This window comes from Corythoichthys intestinalis, chromosome 9 (genome assembly GCF_030265065.1).
Source record: "Corythoichthys intestinalis isolate RoL2023-P3 chromosome 9, ASM3026506v1, whole genome shotgun sequence".
Classification (NCBI taxonomy): Eukaryota; Metazoa; Chordata; class Actinopteri; order Syngnathiformes; family Syngnathidae; genus Corythoichthys; species Corythoichthys intestinalis.
The window spans coordinates 8,271,982-8,277,981 of record NC_080403.1 but is presented as its reverse complement, the minus strand read 5'-3'; positions in this window follow the sequence as shown (position 1 = coordinate 8,277,981).

Genomic DNA, 6,000 nt, shown 5'->3' with positions numbered 1-6,000 from the left:
CTTTCCTATTGGGTTTTTTCAACATAGAGCAAGGAAATTTGGGGAGTAGATACCTTATGCAAAACTGCTCCAAAAAGTCTCTTGCACCCATATTCCAAATCCAACAGGAAATCGGGTATTTTGGATCGAATGTGAAATTTTCATGGGTTCACAGTAGGAGTTTACATTTGGAGGCTTGAATATTCACAAAAACTCGTAAAAATTTGCACATACATGCGGCTTTAGATAACGTTCGATAATCTTGCAATGTTACGAAAAAAATGTAGCAAAATGCCTCAGTGGCGCCCCCTTGAATTTTTCAAAAAGGCGTTTCCTATTAGGTTTTTTTAACAGAGAGTGATGAAATTTGGGGAGTCGATACCTTGTGCAAAACTGCTCCAAAAAGTCTCTTGCACCCGTATTCCAAATCCAACAGGAAATCGGGTATTTTTGATCGAATGTGAAATTTTTATCGGTTCACAGTAGGAGTTTACATTTGGAGGCTTGAACATGCATAAAAACTCACCAAAATTTGCACATACATGCGGCTTTGGATAACGTTCGATAATCTTGCAACGTTACGAAAAAATTTAACAAAATGGCTCAGTGGCGCCCCCTTGAAATTTTCAAAAAGGTCTCTCCATTTAGGTTTTTCTAACATAGAGTGATGAAATTTGGAGAGTCAAAACTTTGTGCAAAACTGCTCCAAAAAGTCTCTTGCACACACATTCCAAATCCTACAGGAAATCGGGTATTTTGGATTGAATGTGAACTTTTTATCGATTTACAGTGTGCACATTTTACACCTTGGCACCTAGGGAATTAGTTTGATCATTCTCAAAATTGGTGAGACTGTTCATGAGGCATAAGAAATCTTAAGTTATAAAAATGGTGTGTTTTCATTCATGGGCCTGACCTGGGCGGGGCGCCAAATTCTTCCATTTTTTCGCCAAAACACCGAATTCGGAAAATGACTGATAACTCCCTCATACAACGTTCAATCTATTTTAAATCTGGCATGTGTGTGAGGTATACCAGCCTGAGCAGGACTGGATTGAAAATTTACCATTTGTGCCTGGCGCCTCCTAGTGGGAACAGGAAATGCCCTTTTTTACGGGACACACTCCTCCTCTAAAGGGAAAAAATCAATCTACCTCAAACCTGCATAAGGGAAACCTTAAGACCTGTCTTCAGGTGCCTGATGAAAAATATTGAAGTTTCGTTGAAGCGGAGGGGTCCAAACAGGAAAGTGAAAATGACTGTCAACAATTTTTCTCTCCAAAAACTTTAAACAGTCATAACTCGGCAGATATACAAGATATCTGCGCCAAACTTCCCGTGCTTGTTGAGAGTCATACCCTGAAGGGCCTTGTAGGGGTCATTTGCATCAACCCTACAGCGCCAACTAGTGGCGATAGAAAGTCACTCGTTTTTCCAAAACATGTCCAGTTCTTTTCATGTTGGTCATTGTAGTTTCAAGACCTATTAAAATACTTTTTTACGGCCCATGTCCACGTGTCTCTGTCTGTTGCCGTGACGACCCTTTGTTCGCCATTTAAAGGAAATATTTTTTTCAGAGACTCAGGGAGCTTATAGAGCCACAATAGTTGGCACACTTGGTCGAATTGGCCCAGTTAGAAGATTAATTTTGGTTTTGAATAAGGGCTTGGCTGCACAGCTCAGTAGTGGCTCCTTTTTTGTAGTACTCTCTCCAATAGGGGTTTTTATCTCTTGGGTGTGGGAATGTAAATAGGCGACTTTCGAGCATGTTAGGTTCTAATGAGATGATTAGAGAGGAGGATCTGCCACCACCCTGACCTGCACACAGTCCGAGTTGCGTGACGTCCGAGTTGCGCTAGATTGCGAGGGCCCGTTCAGTCCTGCTTGCAGGCCTAGTTATTATTATTATTATTATTCTTTTTTCAGGGCAAATGAAAATCGCCAATTTGGAGGCCTGAACATGCACGAAAAGTCACCAAAATTTGCACATACGTGCGACTTTGTGTAAAATTCGATAATCTTGTGTCGTTTTGAAAAAATGTCAAAAAATGGCTCAGTGGCGCCCCCTTGACCCTTAAAATTTTCAAAAAGGCCTCTCCTCTCAGGTTTTCAACGTAGAGCAATGAAATTTGGGGAGTAGATACCTTATGCCTAACTGTTCAAAAAAGCCTCTTGCACCCATATTCCAAATCCAACAGGAAATCGGATATTTTGGATCAAATGTGAAATTTTTATCGGTTCACAGTTGGAGTTTACATTTGGAGGCCTGAACATGCACGAAAACTCACCAAAATGTGCACATACATGCAACTTTGCGTAAATTTTGATAATCTACAAAAAAATTTAACAAAATGGCTCAGTGGCGCCCCCTTGAAATTTTCAAGAAGGCCTTTCCTATTAGGTTTTTTCAACGTAGAACAATGAAATTTGGCGAGTCGATACATTGTGCAAAACTGCTCCAAAAAGTCTCTTGCACCCATATTCCAAACCCCACAGGAAGCCGGAAATTTTGGATCAAATGTGAAATTTTATCGATTTACATTTGAGACCTTGTCGCTGAAGAAAATAGTTGGATCGTCTTCAAAATTGGTCAGACTATTCAGGAGACATATGAGATCTTAAGTTTTCAAAATGGTGAGTTTTCACTCAAGGGTCTGACCTGGGCGTGGTCCCAAAGTCGGCCATTTTTGGGCAAAATACCAAATTCAGAAAATGATTAAAAACTCCGTGATACAACGTTCAATCTTTTTCATTTCTAGCATGTATATGAGATATCCCAGCCTGAACACGACTGCATTGAAATATTACCCATTAGGCCTGGCGCCCCCTAGTGGGAACAGGAAATGGCCTTCTTTACGAGACAGGCTCCTCCTCCAAGGGAAAAAAATCTATTGACCTCAAACCTGTTTCAGGGGAGCCTCAAGACATGTGTTCAGGTCCCTGATGAAAAATATTGAGGTTTCGTTGAAGCGGAGAGGTCCAAACTGGAAGTGAAAATGACCGTCAACAATTTGTCTCGCCAAAAATTTTGAACAGTCATAACTCGGCAGATATGCAACATATGTGCGCCAAACTTTCCGTGTTTGTTGAGAGTCATACCCTGAAGGTTCTTGTAGGGGTCATTTGCATCAACTCTACAGTGCCAACTAGTGGCGACAGAAAGAAGTTTTAAAAAAGGCCTTTCCTATTGGGTTTTTTCAACATAGAGCAAGGAAATTTGGGGAGTAGATACCTTATGCAAAACTGCTCCAAAAAGTCTCTTGCACCCATATTCCAAATCCAACAGGAAATCGGGTATTTTGGATCGAATGTGAAATTTTCATGGGTTCACAGTAAGAGTTTACATTTGGAGGCTTGAATATGCATAAAAACTCACCAAAATTTGCACATACATGCGGCTTTGGATAACGTTCGATAATCTTGCAACGTTACGAAACAATTTAACAAAATGGCTCAGTGGCGCCCCCTTGAAATTTTCAAAAAGGCCTCTCCATTTAGGTTTTTCTAACATAGAGTGATGAAATTTGGAGAGTCAAAACTTTGTGCAAAACTGCTCCAAAAAGTCTCTTGCACACACATTCCAAATCCTACAGGAAATCGGGTATTTTGGATTGAATGTGAACTTTTTATCGATTTACAGTGTGCACATTTTACACCTTGGCACCTAGGGAATTAGTTTGATCATTCTCAAAATTGGTGAGACTGTTCATGAGGCATATGAAATCTTAAGTTATAAAAATGGTGTGTTTTCATTCACGGGCCTGACCTGGGCGGGGCGCCAAATTCTTCCATTTTTTCGCCAAAACACCGAATTCGGAAAATGACTGATAACTCCCTCATACAACCTTCAATCTATTTTAAATCTGGCATGTGTGTGAGGTATAACAGCCTGAGCAGGACTGGATTGAAAATTTACCATTTGTGCCTGGCGCCTCCTAGTGGGAACAGGAAATGCCCTTTTTTAGGGGACACACTCCTCCTCTAAAGGGAAAAAATCAATCTACCTCAAACCTGTATAAGGGAAACCTTAAGACCTGTCTTCAGGTGCCTGATGAAAAATATTGAAGTTTCGTTGAAGCGGAGGGGTCCAAACAGGAAAGTGAAAATGACTGTCAACAATTTTTCTCTCCAAAAACTTTGAACAGTCATAACTCGGCAGATATACAAGATATCTGCGCCAAACTTCCCGTGCTTGTTGAGAGTCATACCCTGAAGGGCCTTGTAGGGGTCATTTGCATCAACCCTACAGCGCCAACTAGTGGCGATAGAAAGTCACTCGTTTTTCCAAAACATGTCCAGTTCTTTTCATGTTGGTCATTGTAGTTTCAAGACCTATTAAAATACTTTTTCACGGCCCATGTCCACGTGTCTCTGTCTGTTGCCGTGACGACCCTTTGTTCGCCATTTAAAGGAAATATTTTTTTTCAGAGACTCAGGGAGCTTATAGAGCCACAATAGTTGGCACACTTGGTCGAATTGGCCCAGTTAGAAGATTAATTTTGGTTTTGAATAAGGGCTTGGCTGCACAGCTCAGTAGTGGCTCCTTTTTTGTAGTACTCTCTCCAATAGGGGTTTTTATCTCTTGGGTGTGGGAATGTAAATAGGCGACTTTCGAGCATGTTAGGTTCTAATGAGATGATTAGAGAGGAGGATCTGCCACCACCCTGACCTGCACACAGTCCGAGTTGCGTGACGTCCGAGTTGCGCTAGATTGCGAGGGCCCGTTCAGTCCTGCTTGCAGGCCTAGTTTGTTATTGTTTTTCTTTATTATTGTTACAACAATAAAGTGGGTAAGCCAATACAGACTCCACTCTTTCTGTCATGTTTATGTGCCTTCTCAGTTCTTTTCTTTCCTTTCCAGCACATTATGCAGCTGGATGGGCGGGGCTGTGCTACACACCTGTGGCACATTTGGAGCACTCATTATTTAAAGACAGCTGTCACAGTGTACGAGTGTCGGACTATTACATTCTACTTGCTTGCTTACCGCTGTGTGCGTCTTCTGGAGATCTCTTGCCTGTTACGGTTGTATCTTTTTGTTATCACATTGCTGTTAGTATTTTTCGTTGGACTTTGCTGTTATTTGAATCAGCTTTTTCTGGCCGTTGTTGCCTTCCTCTTAGTTCTCTCGCCGACTAGGTTCGTGCCCTTTTTGCGTTGCATTTTTCTCTCGCGTGTTTTGGCGTGCTCCTTTTGTTCTCGTTTTTGTAATAAATACTTCTAATTTCAAAATCTGTGTTTGGATCCATATTGTATCATAACAGAATAGTCCGACCATGGATCCCGCAGATTCTGAAAGTACTCGCCGTGTAATCGCCTGTCACAGTCACATGATCAGCCAGCACGAACGGTCACTGCGTGAACTAGCAAACGCGATCGGCTCGCTAATTACACGAGTAGAAAAGATGACGTCACCTTCACAGTCTGGTGACGTAGTTGACGCTGCGGTGGCGCCCGATCAGCTCCCTCCCTCTTCGATGGGCCCGCCGGCCTCCTTTCGGGAGCCGGTGTTGCCACACCCCCATCGATATGAGGGAGAACCCGGTGCTTGCCGACAATTTTTGCACCAGTGCTCCCTTGTTTTTGACCAACAGCCATACACATTTGCGCGTGATAGCTCCCGTGTAGCATATGCCATGAGTCTCCTCGCCGGTAAAGCTGCTACGTGGGCCATGGCGGTAAGCAACTCTAGACCCACGATCCGTCAGTCATACGAGACTTTTAGGACTGAGTTTATTAGGGTTTTTGACCATCCGGTTAAAGGCAAGGAGGCAGGCAGCCGCCTGCTGGATTTTTTTCAAGGCGATCTGTCCGTGGCAGACTACTCCATTCAGTTCAGCATTTTGGCCGTGGAGTGCGGTTATGGCGAAGCGGCTCTGTGTGGTATTTTTCGGCGGGGGCTGTCGCCTGCAGTCAACGATGAGTTGGCGGCCCAGGATGATTCATCGGGCCTGGAGGACCTGATTTATCTGTCCGTGCTTTTGGACAGTCGTCTGAAGGAGCGTGAGAGGGAACGAGCCA